Raw genomic sequence first — 17,464 nt, forward strand, 5'->3', positions numbered from 1 at the left:
GCCAAATCAGCCCACTGCAGAAAGGCAGGCCTGCAAACGCCCTACCAAGGACCCAAGTCACGTGGAACATGCTGAATCAGCCCACTTCACACAGGCAGAACTCTGAACACCCTACTGAGGTCCAGAGTCACGCAAAACATACTGAAACAGCCCACTACAGACAGGCAGGTCTGTGAAAGCCCTACCGAGGTCCTGAGTTGTGCAAAACATGCCAAATCAGCCCACTGCAGACAGGCAGGTCTGTGGACACCCTACCAAGGTCCCAAGTCACTCAGAACATGCGGAATCAGCCACTACAGACAGGCAGGTCTGCGCATGCCCTACTGCGGTCCCGAGTCAAGTGGAACATGCAGAATCCGCCTGCTGCAAACAGGCCTACCAATGTGCCAAATCGCGCTGGACAAGCCGAATCAGCCTGCTGCAGAAAGACAGTTCTGCAGACGACCTACGGAGGTTCTGAGTTGCACAGAACATGCCGAGTCAGCACGCACCCTATGAGCAATCCACTGGATCACCCCCACACCTCTGTACAGCCACCTGGTTGAACACTACAAAGATGCAGAGGACACAGGATCACCAGACCACAGTACTGAGTCCCGCTGCTCCTGGCCCAGAGGTAGGTGCTTCTTAGCTGCCGTGCCACTGCTCCTGGTCCAGAGGAAGGGGCTTAATGGCCACCAACACTCCCGCTGCTCCCAGCCCACAGGAAAGGGATTTTGGGTTACCTCTTTTCCTGCCACTCCTGGCCCAGAGGAAGGGTCTTCTGAGCTGCTATTCCACTGTTCCTGGAACAGAGGAAGGGGCTTCCCGGCCACCATCTCTCCTGCTGCTCCCAGCCCACAGGAAAGGGCTTTGGGGCCACCATACCTACCGTGGCTCCCGGCCTCTGGCCCACCTCTCCCAGCTCAGAGGAGGTAATCTGTATAGGCACCAACCGCCCCCCACCCTAGTCGAAATGAGAAAACATGTAAATAAGTCTCAAAACCAGACTTCCAGATCACCTACAGCAACCACAAAGGGAAATGAGATGGAACACTCTGATACTCAACCACCTGGACCCACTGAACTGGCAACAAAAGGGGATCTGGAAAAAATGAAATCAGAAATAATTTCTCAGATAAAAGGAGAAATTGTGACCCTAGTGCAAGACATGATTAATAAATCTAGAGAGGAGCTGAGGAACATGATGGAATCCCAACATAAGAAACAAATGGAATCCATAAAACAGATGCAAATAGATGTCCAGGACATGAAAATCTCCACTGAAAAGTCTACACAGCAGAATGAGCCAATGTGAGGACAGAATTTCAGATATAGAAGATAAGATTGCAATTAGTGACCAGGAAAAGAAAAATTGCTTCAAAATTATAAGGGAGCATGAAAAATCAATCCAGCAGCTGCTAGATGATGCAAAGAAGAATAACATAAGACTGATTGGAGTCAATGAAGAAAGAGGAGAGAGTGCAGATGACATAAAAAATCTCTTCACAGAAATAATGGCACAAAACTTCCCAAGGAGGGGAAAAGAGCTGGACCTACAGATAAGTGAGGCATATAGGACTCCAAATAGCCTTGATCAAAGAAATATACACACAGGCATATAATTGTTAAGATTCCAGAAACTCAACAGAAGAACAAAGTTCTCCAAGCAGTCAGAGAAAAGAAACAAATCACATACAAAGGAAAGCCCATCAGAATCACAGCAGACTTCTCAACACAAACCATCAAGGCAAGAAGAGCTTAGAGTGACATATTCCAAGCCCTAAAAGAAAACAGGCTCCAACCCAGATTGATGTACCCTGCAAAACTATCTTTCAAAATTGATGGAAAAATAAGATACTTTCATGAAAAAGAGCACCTTAGGAACTTCGTGAATACCAAACCAGCACTCCAAAGAATGTTACACAATATCCTAGGAACAGACATTGAGGATCACAACCCCAGGAAGCAAAGCAGAATGAACCCATCTGGCATGACAAGAAATTAAATGTAAAGGGGGAGAACCACCTCCCCCCAAAAAAGTCATGGCAATGACAAGTCAATGCATTCCAGTTATAACCATCAGTGTCAATGGTCTCAATTCACCAATCAAAAGAAATAGACTGGCAGAATGGTTCAAGAAGCAAAATCCAACAATATGCTGCATACAAGGAACACACTTCATTCAAAATTAAACTCATAGACTGAAAGTTAAAGGGTGGAAAACAATACTCCATGCAACAGGAACCCCCAAAAAAGCAGGAGTAGCTATCCTCTTTGCAGATCAAGTAGGTTTCAAACCAACACTGATTAAGAGAGACAAAGAAGGACACTATATCCTTGTAAAGGGAAGAATCCAAGAGGAAGAGAGGAAAATCATAAATATCTATGCACCAAACACTAGTGCACCCAACTATATAAAACAAATACTAATGGACGTGAAAAGTCATATATGCACTAATACAATTGTAGTGGTGGACCTCAACACCCCACTGTCACAAATAGATAGATCAACTAGACAAAAAATAAGAAATGAAATACTAGAACTCAATAGAACTCTTGAACAAATGAACTTTTTTCCTATTTCAAATTATCAATTATTCATTTTAATCATTTTAACCCTTGTTTACACTATCAGTTTCTCACACCAGATAAACTATTCAGTATTTACACATGTGTGTCCTATTTATTTCACTTAAGAGTATGGCCTCAATATGCATCCATTTAGCTATAAATGTCTCTAGTATCTCATTCTTTATGGCTGAGTAGTACTCCATTTTATTTAAAAAACACATTTTCTTTATACAATTTCCAGTTGATGGGCACTTGGGCTGCTTCCAAGCTTTAGCTATTACAAACTGTGCTGCTATGAACATGTGTGCACATATGTCGCTGTGGTATGATTCTTTTAATTCTTTTGGGAAGATGCCCAACAGGGGAATAGCTGGTAAAAATGGGACCTCTAATCCTAGTTCTTTGAGGTATCTCCACACTGATTCCCACAGTAGTTGCACCAGTCTGCACTCCCACCAGCAATGGAGAAGGGTTCCTTTCTCCCCACAACCCTGCCAGCATTTGTTATCTGTTGATTTCTTGATAGCAGCCAATCTTTCTTGGGTGAGGTGGAATCTCAGTGTTGTCATCTGCATCTCTCAAATGACCAGTGATGTTGAACATTTTTTCATATATTTGTTTGCTGCTTTTACTTCTTTGTCTGAAAATTGTCTGTTCATTTCAGATGCCCATTTTTGAATCAGGTCTTTGAATTTGAGGGGTCTGATTTTTTTCAGTTCTTTATATATTCTAGATAGTAGTCCTTTGGCTGAGGTACAGCTGCTAAAATTTTTTCCCACATTGTAGGTTGTCTCTTAGCTCTGTTGGTGGTTTCTTTTGCAGTGCAGAAGCTTTTAAATCAGATGAGATCCCAGTTGTTGATTCTTTCTGCTAGTTCCCATGCTGCTGAGGTTTTGTTCATGAAGTCTTTTCCTATACCAATGTCTTCAAGAGTTCTACCTAACTTATCTTGAAGCAAGTTTAGTGTTTCTGTCTTAATATTTAGATCTTTAATCCACTTTGATCTCAGTTTAGTGCATGGTGATAGGTATGGGTCTAGTTCTAATCTCTGGCAGTTTGAAATCCAGTTTTAATCTTTGGCAGGTTGAAATCCAGTTTTTCCAACACCATTTATTAAAAAGGCTATCTTTCCTCCAGTGATGGTGGTTGGCTCCTTTGTCAATGATAAGGTGGCTGAGCATGTCTGAAGTTGTTTCTGAATCTTCTAATCTATTCCACTGATCCTCAGGTCTGTTCCTTTGCCAGTACTATGCTGTTTTTATCACAGTAACTTTGTAGTATAGTTTCAAGTTGAGGATTGTGATACACCCAGCCATGTCTCTGTTGCTTAGAATTGCTTTAGCTATTGTAGGCCTCTCATGGTTCTAAATGAATTTTTGGATTGTTTTCTCTAGTTCTGTGAAGTATATTGTTAGAATTTCAATTGGCATTGCATTGAATCTACATAGTAGTTTTGGAAATATGGCCATTTTCACTATATTGGTTCTTCCAACCCAGGAGCAAGGGATGTCTTTCCATTTTCTTATATCCTCTTTGATCTCTTTTTTAAGAGTGCTGTAGTTTTCAGTGTAGAGGTCTTTTGGTTCCTTTGTTAGATTGATTCCTACATATTTCATTTTTTTGGATGCTATTGTAAAAGGAATTGTTTCCGTAATTTCTCTCTCTATGAGTCTGTTATTTGTGTTCAAGAAAGCTATTGTTTTCTGAGTGTTGACCTTGTATCCAGCTACTCTACTGAATCTGTCAATTAAGTCTAGAAGTCTTCTGGCAGAGCTTTTTGGGTCTTCTATGTAAAGTATTATATTGTCAGCAAATAATGACAGTTTAACGTCTTCTTTTCCTATCTTTATTCCTTTTATTTCTTTCTCTTTTCTAATTGCTGTGGCTAATGTTTCCAGAAGTATATTGAACAAGAGTGGTGATAGTGGGCTTCCTTGTCTTCCTGATTTTAGCATGAAAGTTTTCAGTTTTTCACCATTTAGTATGATGTTGACTGTTGGTTTTTCATAGATAGCCTTTATCAGGTTAAGATAGAGACCTTCTATTCCAATTTTCTGTAGGGTTTTTATCATGAATGGGTGCTGGATTTTTTCTAATGCTTTTTCTGCATCTATTATTGAGAGGATCATGTAGTTTTTGTCCTTGACTCTGTTAATATGGTGTCTGACATTTATTGATTTATGAATGTTGAACCATCCTTGCATCCCTGGGATAAATCCGACTTGGTCAGGGTGTATGATCTTCTTGAGGACCCTCTGTATTCTGTTTGCCAGTATGTTTTTGAGGATTTTTGCATCTATGTTCATTAGGGATATTGGTCTGTAGTTCTCTTTTTGGCTTGGGTCTTTCCCTGGGTTTGGAATCAAAGTAACACTTGCTTCCAGGAATGAATTTGGAAGTATTGCTTCCCTTTCAATTTCCTTGATGAATTTAAAGAGTAATGGCATTAGTTCTTCTTTAAATGTCTTTAAAATCCAGCCATAAAGCCATCCAGACCTGGGCTTTTCTTTGTTGGTAAATATTTTATTACATTTTCAATTACACTCATTGTAATTGGGGTGTTTAGAATTTCTATATCTTTTTCATTTAACTTTGGCAATTCATATGTATCTAGGAATCTGCCCATTTCTTCTGTGTTTTCCATTTTATTGGAGTAGAGGTTCTTGAAGTAGGTATTGATGTTTCTCTGGATATCTACTGGATCTGTTATGACTTCACATTTTTCATTCTTAATTGCATGTATTTGGCCCTTTTCTTTCCTTTTTTTGATAAGGTTGGCTGAAGGTTTATCAATTTTATTTATTCTTTCAAAAAACCCAACTCTTTGATTCATTGATTTTTTGTATTATTCTCTTAGTCTCCATTGCATTGATTTCTGCTCTGATCTTTATAATTTCCTCTCTTCTACAAGCTTTGGATTTGTTATGCTCTTCTTTTTCTAGGAGCTTGAGGTTCTGCATTAGGTTATTTATCTGAGTTTTCTCTGTTTTCCTAATATGGGCATTCACTGCTATGAATTTCCCATGTAGAACTACTTTCATTGTGTCTCATAGATTCCTGTATGATGTACTGGCATTTTCATTTACTGATAGAAACTGTTTAATTTCTTCTTTAATTACTTCTGTGACCCATTGGTTGTTCAAGAGGGTGTTATTCAGCTTCCATGTGTTTGTTGATGTTTTGCGGTTTCTTATGTTATTTATCTCCATTTTTATTGCACTATGGTCTGATAATATACAGGGGGTAACTTAAATTCTTTTACATTTACTTAGACATGTCCTATGAGCTAGCATGTGATCTATTCTGGAGAATGATTCGTGTGCAGCCAAAATGAATGTGTATTTCAATTTTGTGAGGTGGAACACTCTGTAAACATCTATTAAGTCTATTTGTTCAATAGGTTGGTTCAGTTCTAGAATTTCCTTGTTAACTTTTTGTCTAGATGATCTGTCTATTTATGATAGTGGGGTACTGAGGTCTCCCACTACAATTGTGTTAGTGTTTATTTGGTATTTTGTGTCTATTAATATTTGTTTTGTATACTTGGGGTCATTTGTATTTGGTGCATGAATATTTAGGATTGTCATCTCTTCCTCTTGGATTGTTCCCTTCACAAGGATGTAGTAACCATATGATGGTAAACTTTTAAACTCATATATCTGACTTTCTCTTACTTGTCTTGCAGCTATTGGTGATAAAGTATACATACCAATCCAACACACACAGCCAACCAAAAAATACATATACTTTTTCAAGGCTTACAACACTTAAGGATGCTCAAACATTGTACAGCCCAATGTTACATAAAATACATCTATAGATAGATACATTTTTCTCACATAAGTCTATTAAACAATCAGAAATGTGGATAAAAATCTTCATGTCACTTAATATGATGAGGTCATCATGATTATTATACTAATATGTTATATTCCCTTGATCACAAATTTTCTCTACAGTTTGATAATTATTATCTGTTAACATTCTGCAGAAATTGAACTTTTATAGCAACCATGGCAGACAAAAAATAACAGTTCCTTAATCAACCTCTCAGTATTGTTGCTGATTTGGCTTATCCTGTAAGAACTCTACAGGTTATTAAAACCATTCTTATTATAATAATGATGATGAAATTCTCTTCCACATGTTTAGATGCCTGCAAAAATTGGTTAGACACCACATTACATTTTTTTATGTTATTCACATATGCGTTTGCTCTTACCTCCCCGGTCCCCTAGGGGAGTGCAACATTCATGCTGTCACTCTGGTTGTGCTTTCTACCTCTTTAGAAGAGGCTCTTTCTTCACATCAATTTGTTCACCAAAATGCTAAAGGACTCATTCATTCTTTCAATATTACACATAAATAGGCCCAAGAAATCTTTCACAGCCACCTTGATTGCCAAAACCAAATACAGTCTGCTCCTTATATAGGTGTCAATACCTCTGGTTTAAAAGTAATACAATTTGAGAAATAGACTAAGTCATCATAAATCTTTTGGTAAACTTAAATATATTTCTATAGATGCCCATTATACTGTTGTGAGCTGCAAAATCAGCATGTTGTTTTGCTTTGAGATGACTCCTTCCACACAGCAGGCAACAGCTACAGAGAGAATCCAATACAGGGCCTGCTACATTGCCAAAGAATACTTAATCAGATGTCCTTTGGGGGAGGGTTTGATTGTTTAAATACGAGACTCAGAATAACTAAAAAACAATTTCACTTTAAGATTCCCTGTGTAATCCCCCACAGTGACTGGGGGGAGACAACCATGGAGACAGAAATAGGGAGGGTATGGGCCTCACAGAGAAACCCTGAGAAGTTTAAGCTCAAACTAGTAAGGACATGAGACCTGCCCGCCATTGTGAGTAGTTATGCCAAACTTGTGTTCCACTCAGAAATAGCTGGGTCTGAATGTGGCAGCATTAAGTATAGCAGTCTGCTTAATCCCTTGCCCTGCTGCCTACATTCAACACAGACCTGAGGTCTTATTGTTTTCCCCATCTACCAACATGAGCAAGAATGTGCCTCATCTTTGACAGTTACCACAGCTTGATGTAAACAGACAGAGGAGTCACTGGAAAAGAGGGACATCTCACAAACCCACCGGGGATAAAATTAGGCAGAGAAAACCATGAATTGCTGGATTTCAAGACTGCAGATCCTGGAAAGAAACAACTCATTTGAAAATACAGTACAATTTTTTCTTATTTTGGACTCATATTTTTCTCCTTTTTCTGCTCTGTCTTCTGCACTGGTTTATTGAGGTTTGGGGGACTTTTCCTTCTTTGTTCTTTCTTATTTTTGCTCATTTTTCTTTCTGTTTTCTTTATTTCTACATATTTTCTTTTCTCATTTTTAAAATTTCCCCCTTTTTCATCTTTGTCTTTTTAAATTACATTTATCTAATTATATTAATACACTTAATAGGATACTGTGTTTAACTTTTCTCTCCCCCTTCTTATCTTAAACAGTACAATTTTTCAAATTTTTCTTCTTTCATTTCTCCCATTCTCAACAAAACCCATATACCTTCACTAGTATAACTAGTTTTGTTTATCTTTATATAGTTAGATAACTGTGCTATTACTATTGAATTATTTTCTATTGTCACTAGGGTTATTGTTGTTATATTTAGTAAATATTTACTGTATGCCAATATTACATTTGTATTAGTATTTATACTATAATTATAGATCTCTTCTCAATGGTTAAGTATATAACATTATTGATTGTATGGTATGTCAATATCCAGTGTATTTTCAATATTATTGTTGCTGATTTTCTTGCTGTTATCAGGGCAGCATAGTTGTTGCTATTAATAGGTTTATCTCTATGACAATATCTGGATTACTTTTGTGTCATTAACAATACTGTCATCCATTTCTGAAGAACTGGGTGCTGGGCCAGTTATACTGCATCCATCCTTTCTAAATTAATGGAGGTGGTTGGATCTTGAGACAAGGCAAAGAACTGTAGTTAGCCAGGCCCAAAGTGCATCTCTGAAAAACAGATACTAACTAAAGAGATCTCCCTACTAGAAATAGTCTTTTCACTATAAGTACCTGCAAAAGTCAGCAACAAACAGAATACCTCCCCAAATACCCAACTCCTCAATATCCAATCCATGGGGCATTGTGGTGGGGTGGGACCAAAAGCCACACACCCAACTTGTTTCAAAGGATAATAGAGAGGATTAAAAAGCAGATCAATAAGGTACTTGGCAAGCTCACAGAAGATATAATTGAACTGGTAATGGATATAGTAACAAAAAACAATAAAGGAACTAACAAGACAATAATAAAAAACTAGCTGAGCTAAACAAAATGATACAAAACAAGAATGACCAATTTAGCAAAGAATTACAGTCAATGAATAGGTTCCAAACAGAAATTCAGGAGATTAATTATTCTATTGAAAGTATAGGCAGCACGGAGAATAGAATGTTAAAGCCAGAATATAAAGCTGCTGTTAGGAACCAAAGAGACAACCTACAGAATGATAAAAATGCCAGTTATTCATCAGACAGAATACTAATAACTAGAATACATAAAGAACTCAACAGAATTAAATCATTCAAAATAAAAAATCCAATAAAATGTCCAGCCAAAATGACCACATACTTGTCACAAGAAAAAACACAAATGGTCAATACTGAAAATATATGAAAAAATGTTCAACATCTCTGGCCATTAGAGAAATATAAATGAAAATAATACTGAGATTATATTTTACTCCAGGAAGAATGGCTAACATCAAGAAATTAAATAAGGGATCATGCAATGCCTCCCAATGTAAGCAAGCAGGAACATACTGGACCATGTGGCATCTCCCACCCCTTGATGTAAGGGCATGACCCTCCAACTCCAACTTTTCTATACATTATGTTGTGCCTTGCATATGGCAGCAGAGGTGAGGACTGACCAACCGCCTTGATCCTGGATGAGAGCAATACCTGGGGAGAGAGCTGAGCAACCAGACTGCACAAATGCTGACATTAAATCCAAGAGCCTTACTTGAACCCTCTCCCCACAACCTACATATAGCAGTGACCAGAGGGGTGAAATTAACTCCCACCTGCAAAAGAGAGCAAGGGTATGCCTTGGCTTGGGCAGTAACCACAGTGTGGGGAGAATAGATAGAGGGGCATCTAGTGAAGGGTAGGCACCTTGAAGACTGTAAGCCCTAAATCTAAGTAGAGAAAATCATGACTGGCTAGATCCAAAGATGCAGAACTTGGAAAGTAACCACTCACTCAAAAAAACAGGAATTTTTTCTTTGACACAATCTTTTAAAATTTTTATTACTTTTATCTTTCCCTTTTTGGGTTTTTAGGGGTTTGAGGGGTTTTCTCATTTTTTTCTTTTTTCCTTCTTGAGTTTATTTTCTCTCTTTTTCTGTTTGGCCAATTTAACTATTTTTCTCTTCCTTATGATTAGTTCCTCTATTTTGCTTTTTCTTCTTTTTCTCACTCATTCTTTCTTGTGACTGTTTTCTAACATTATGTTATTTTAATGCTCAACAGGACATCCTGTGTCACTTTTCTCTCATCCTTCTCATATCCAATTGATTAATTTTTGAAATTTGTTCTTTTATTCTCCAGTTCTCCATCCCTTCTACATTTAATAGTATCATCATTGAGCTTTACGAATCTTTAGATAGCTAGATAAATTTATACTATTTCTGTTGATTATTATTCTACTGGTAGTAGAGTTAACATTGTTCTATTTAGTAGATATTTACTGCAGATCAATAGTCGGTCACTATGTGGTTTGTATTAGTGTTCATACTATAATTGTAGATCTCTTTTCTATGGTTAAGTGAGGTATATTATATGTCTCTAGGGATTGCACATGTTCAGTTAGTATTTGATGCTATATTTAGTGCTGATTATATTACAATTCCAAAGGTGAGAGAGCCATTGCTATTAATTGATTCTCTTGGGATGACATCGGGATTGACTTGGGGTCTTTATCAATGCTGTGGTTCATTCCTGTAGAACTGGGAACTGGGCGAAATATGTTGCATTTTCCCATCCCAAATAAACAAAGGTGACTGGGTCTGGGTGAGAAGCAAAGGCTAATAGTTATGCACAGAGGACAACACTGAAAGGTGGATATTAACTAAAGAGGTTTTTTTACTAAGAATGAAGCTTTTCACTATAATCAAACAATAAGCCTCAATGCATACAAAAATGCATAACAAATAACAAAAAATACTAACAAAAGAAGATAAGCCAACAAAATGTCCTCCATAAACTCCCAATCCTTCCAAAGCTGCTCCAAGGGGCATCAAAGAGGAAGAAGTCAAAGCCAAACACTTAAATTATTTGAAACAATTTCAGGGGAGATAACAAAACAGATCAATAAGGCATTTGCCAAGCTCACAGAAGCTATAAATAAATAGATATTGGACCAAATAAACAAAATGATTAGCCATTCTAGAGAAGACACTAATAAAAAGCTATCAGGGCCGAACAAAATGATTCAAAACAGGAATGACTAGCAAAGAAAAGAATTCTACTCAATAAAAAGACTCCAAAAAGAAATTCAGGGAATTTTATTGAAAATATGGGCAATGGAGGTGAACAATATGAGAACAGAGTGTCAGAACTAGAAGACAGGGCTGTTGTCAGTGACCAATTAATTAGAGATATTTTAAAAGCAACAGAACATAAAAAATGAATTCAACAGTGCCTAGATGATGCAAAGATATCTAATCTAAAATTTATTTGGAATTGCTGAAAAATCAGAAAGCAGCACAAAAGAAATAAAAATAATTACTGAAAAAAGCAGTAAAAAAACTTTCCAAATAAGAAAGAAGAATTTAATATAAAAATGAGTGAGGGTTATAGAACCCAAAATAGCCATAATCAGAAAAGAAGCTCTCCACAACACATAATCAAAATCCTAGAAATCCAACACAAGACTAGAACCTTACAAGAAGTTAGAGAAAAGCAATGAATCACTTACAAATGTAGACCAATTAGAATTACAGCACATTTCTCAACACAAAACTTAAAGGCCAGGACAAATTGGAGTGAAGTGTTTCAAGCCCTAAAAACAAATTTTCAAAGAAGGTGGATATATCCTGCTAAAATATCTTTCAAACTTGATGGAGAAATAGAACTATTCATGATAAAGTGAACCTGAAAAAAGTCATGACCACCAAACCAACACTCCAAAAAATTCTGAAAGATATTCTAGAAAGAGAAAATGAAGCTAACAATGATGAAAGATAATATAATTAATACACAAAGTAGGACAAGCAATAAAGTAGAAGGAAAAGAGGCATTTAATGCAATCTCAAACAAAATACCAATAATATACCTCACAGAATTAGAGAAAACAGTCCTAAAATTCATTTGGAACCAGAAGAGACCTAGAATCGCAAAAGCAATTCTGGGCAACAAAGGCAAGGCAGGAGGCATCACAATCCCTGACTTATGCTGCAAAGGTACTGTGATAAAAACATTATGGTACTGGAAAAAAAAACCAGAGCTGAGGATCACTGGGACATATTAGAAGATGCAGAACAACTCCAAATACACTCAGCCACCTTATCTTAGACAAAGGGGCCAAAGACCTTTGATAGAAGAAAGACAACCTCTTAAATAAATGGTGCTGGAAAAACTGGCTTTCTACATGCCAAAGACTAAAACTAGATCCATGTCTTTCACCATACACTAAACTAAAATTTAAATGAATCAAAGATCTAAACATTAAAACAGAAAGACTGAATCTGCTGGAAGAGAGAATAGGTAGAACTCTTGAAGACATAGGTATAGGCAAAGATTTTATGGAAAAAAAACTTGATTGCACAAGAACTATTACAAAGAATCAAGAAATGAGATCTCATCTTATTAAACAGTTTTTGCACAACAAAGAAATCACCAATGGAGCAAAGAAACAACCTATAGAGTAGGAAAAATTTTGCCATTGTTTCTCAGACAAAGGATTAATATCTAGAATATATGAAGAACTAAAAAGAAAATCAGACCTCCCAAATTTAAAGATCCAATCCAAAAATGAACATCTGAAATGAATATACATTTCTTAGATGAAGAAGGACAAATAGCAAACAAATATATGGAAAATGTTCAACATCACTGGTCATTTGAGAGATTCAAATCAAAGCAACACTGAGATTCCATCTCCCTCCAGACAGAATGGCTATTATCAAGAAATCAACCAATAATAAAAACTGGTGGGACTGTGGGGGAAAAAGAACCCTTTTCCACTGTTGGTGGAAGTGTAAACTGGTGCAAACACTGTGATAATTGGTATAGAACTTCCTTAAAAACTAAAACTAGAAGTTCCCTTTGACTCAGCTATTCTCCTTCCTGGTATCTTCCCAAAAGAATTAAAAGCATCATACCACAGCAATATGTGCACATCCGTGTTTATCGCAGCAGTTTATAATAGCTAAATCTTGGAAACAGCCCAAAAGCCCATCAAACAATGAAGGGATAAAGAAGATTTTTTTTTATATAATGGAGTACTGCTCAGCCATAAAGATAAACTTGAGACATTTCAATGTAAACAGACACACCTTGAGACTATACTTCTAAGTGAATTAAACCAAACACAGGTGTAAATATCACATTGTTTCTCTGGGATGAGAAACTGTAAGTGTAAATAAGGACCAAAATGTACAATAGATATTGTGAAATAGGAAGAAAATGTTCAAATAGGAAGGGGAAATGAGGAGGGGAAAGGAAGGAAGGAAGGAAAAAGAAAAAAAAAGAAAAGAAGGAAAAAATGTAAACAAAGCTTTTGTAAATAAGGAGGGGATAAGGGGTTGAAGGGAGGGGAGGGGAATGGGAAAAAAGATGAATGAAGATAATCATATACAGGTACAAATTCCTTATGATGAATGTGATTATTATATATATCTAAAATGTACCAATAAACTTAATTAATTAAAAAATGAGGAATCAGTGACAAGAAAATAAACAATGCCAGAAATAAGTCAATAACTTTCAGTAATAACTAAATGTGAATGGTCTCAATTCCCCAATTTGGGGCTGAGGATTTAGCTCAGTGGTTTCGCCAACCCGAGTTCGACCCCCGGTACCAAAAAAAAACCCAAACAAACAAACAATCAATTCCCCAATTTAAAGACATAGACTGAGAGAATGGATCAAGAAAAATATCTAATGGTATGCTTTATACAATAAACACATTTAATCCAAAAGGAAACTCATAGACTAAAAATCTAAGGATGGAAAATAATATTCCATGCAATAGGAGCCTTAAGTAAACATGTGCAGCTATTCTATATTGAGATAAATTGGATGTCAAGCCCAAACTATTCAATAGAGGCAAAGAAGTTCACTACACATTCATTAAGAGAACAATCCAACAAGATGAGATAACAATTATTCCCATGTATGCACTGAATTGGAGCACACATAAAAAGTACTATTGGACATAACAAAACAGATATACATGAACATAACTATATTGGGATACATCAATACCCAACTATCACATATAAACAGATCAACTAGCCAAAAAATCAACCAGGAAATATCAGAGTTGAACAAAACCATTGAACCAGTGGATTTAAAAGACCCAACAACAGAATATACATTCTTCTCAACAGCACATGGGATGTTCTCCAAAACAGATCACATACTAGCAAACAAAGCAAGCTAAAGTAATTGTAAAAGAATTGACATAGTACTATACAAATTATCAGATCATAATGCAATGAAACTAGAAACCAATGATGAAAGAAAATACAAAAATTATGCACAGGCATGGAAACTAAATATTGTACTCTTAAACAAACAATAAGTCACAGAAGAAATCAAGGAAGAAATTGGACATTTCCTAGAATCAAGTGAAATTGCCAGTACAACATACCAAGAATTATGAGATGCACTGAAAACTTTTCCGAAAAAAGTTTATGGCTGTGACTGTCAACATTAAGAAAAGCAGAGAAACCACAAATAAGTAGCCTAATGAGACACCTCAAGGTGCTAGAAAAACAAGAACAATCCAAACAAAAAACAGTACAATAAAAGAGAGTATAAAGATCAGAGGAGAAATCAAGGAAATTAAAACCAAAAAATCCCCAAATAATTAATGAATTGAAGAGTTGGTTCTTCAAAAGAATAAGCAAAATAGACAAACCCTTAGCCAAATTAACCTATAAAAAGAAAGAAAAGATGCAAATCAATCCAATGAAAAGTGAAAAAGGTGAAATTGCAAGAGATACTGTTAAAATAAAAAAAGATTAACAATTACTTTGCAATCCTGTATACCAGCATATTAGAGAATACAGAGGAAATGGATGGATTCCTATATACATATGAAATAAGGAGATATAAAACCCCACAATAATCTGATAGCACACAATTAAATTGAAGCAGTCATAATAAATCTATCAAATAAGAAAACCCAGGTCTGGAAGGATTCACTGTTTAATTCTGTAAAAACTTCAGGGAAGTTCTAAGATCAGTATTTCTCAAGCTTTTTAATAAAATTGAAAGGAGAGGAGTACTCCCAGTGTCATTCCTAGAAGCTAACATTACTATTATTCCAAAAGCAGACAAGGACTTAACCAATATGAGAACTGTAGACCAGTCTCTTTAATGAATACAGATGCAAAAATTTTAAACAAGATATTATCAAACAGAATCCAACAAATCATCAAAAAGATCATACATCATGACCAAGTAGGCTTCATTCACTCCAGGGATGCAAATGTGGTTCAGCACATGCAAATGAAAAAATGTAATATATAACTAAAAGAAAATCAAGGACAAAATTCACATCATCATCTCCATATACACAGAGAAAGCTATTGACAAAATCCAACTCCTTTTATAATAAGAACCCTAAGGAAAACAGGTACAGAAGATCTTGTCTCAAACTGATGAAAAAACCATTTATGACAAACTTACCATCAATATCATATTAAATGGAGAATACTGGGAATTTGACCCTCTAGAACAGGAACAAGAAAAGGATGTCTGCTATCTCCACACATGTTAAACTCAGTCTTGGAAATATTAGCAAGAGAAATTAGGAAAAATGATAAAAGGGATATTTATAAGAAAGGTAGAATTCAGATTATCATTATTTACAGAAGACATTATCCCCTACATATAAGACCCCCCAAAAACCTCCCAAAAGACTCTTAAATTTAGTAATCAATTTCACCAATGTAGCAACAGACAAAAGCAACACACAAAAATTTGTATCATTCCTGTTCACTGAAAATATATTCTTTTTAGATCATGATATACAGTGTGCTTAGCATTGCTATTCTCTAAGCATTTTTGTTATGAAAAATTATTTTTCATAGAAGCTGTTTTATATTTTATTTATTAATATCTACTTGTATTACATTAAAATAATTTTTTAAAAAATAATGAGTTACTATGAAAAACATGAAAGAGTACTATTCACATTAGCAACAAAAAATTAAATATTTAGGAATTAACATAAGGAAATGAAAAATCTCTGCAACAAAAACTACAGTACTCTTAAAAGGAAAATGAAATGGACATTATAAAATGGAAATATATTCCATTTTCCTGGATAGGCAGAATCAACATAGTCAAAATAGCCATACTTCCAGAATTGATATTCATATTTAATGGATTCCCAATCAAAATACCAACAGCAGTCCTCATACAACTGTAGAAAATTATCCTAAACTTCATGTGAAACCGTAAGAGACTTAGAATAACAAAATCAATCTTGGGTAACAGAAGCAAAGTGGGAGGCATCACAATCCCGAACTTGAAGTTATATTACAAAGCTACAGTGATAAAAAATAAAAACAGAAAACCATGGTACTGGCAGAAAAACAGACATGAGTATCAGTGGAACAGATTATAGGATTCAGAAACAACATAAAGCACATACAACTATTTGATCTTTGACAGTGGGGCCAGAAAAAATACACTAGAGGAAAGATAGCCTGTAATAAACGGTGTTGAGAAAATTGGCTGTCCACATGCAGAATACTGAATCTGGACCCATATCTCTCACCATGTACTAAACATGAATCAAAATGGATGAAAAACCAACTGTAAAAACAGAAATAACCTGCTGGAAGATAACATGGGTAAAACTCTTGATGTTTTAGATGTAGGCAAGGACTTTCTAAACAGAACCCTAGTTGCACAGGAAATAGTATCAAGAATCAAGAAATGGAATCATATCAAGTTCAACCAATTTAAATATCTTCTGCACAGCAAAAGAAACAATCAATAGAGCTAAAAGACAATGTTCAGAATGGGAAAATTTTGGCCACTATTTATCAGACACAATACTAATGTTTAGAATATATTAAGAACACAAAAACTTATGCTCCCCAAAATAAAAGACCCATCAAAACAGTGGGCAAGTGAAATGAATAGACATTTGACAGAAGAAGTCAAATGGCCAATGAATACATGAAGAAACATTCAACATCAGTGGTCATTAGAGAAATGCAAATTAAAACAACACCAAATTTCCATCTTACCCACAGAAATAATGGTCATCATAAAGAAATTAAATAATAATAAATGCTCATGTGGCTGTGGAGAGAAAAGAAATACCTCTTCTACATAGTTGGTGGGAATTTGACCTCATACAACCACTATGGTAATCAGAATGCAGATTCCTCAAAAACCTAAAACTATAAATTCCATTTCACACAGCAATTCCCCTTCTTGGTATCTTCCCAAAAGAGTTAAAGACATCATATTACGGTTGCATATGCTCATGTTTATAGCAGCACAATTCATAAGTAAATTTTGAAAGCAGTCTATATGTTCATCAACAGATGAATGGATAAAGAAAATGTAGTATTTACACACAATGGAGTACTACTCTGTCATAAAGCAAGATTAACTTGAGTCATTTGTAGGACAATGGATGCACCTTGAGACCATAGTACTAAG

At 35.8% G+C, this 17,464-nt stretch overlaps 1 pseudogene; it reads left to right on the forward strand.

Moving 5' to 3' along the window:
- The first annotated feature begins 278 nt into the window (after positions 1 to 278).
- LOC101705355 (mediator of RNA polymerase II transcription subunit 15 pseudogene) overlaps positions 279 to 17,464 on the forward strand; it is a 35,358-nt pseudogene continuing 18,172 nt past the window's right edge.

Source organism: Heterocephalus glaber, unplaced genomic scaffold (genome assembly GCF_053883595.1).
Source record: "Heterocephalus glaber isolate CG9 unplaced genomic scaffold, H.glaber_assembly_v1.0 deba00001613, whole genome shotgun sequence".
Taxonomy (NCBI): Eukaryota; Metazoa; Chordata; class Mammalia; order Rodentia; family Bathyergidae; genus Heterocephalus; species Heterocephalus glaber.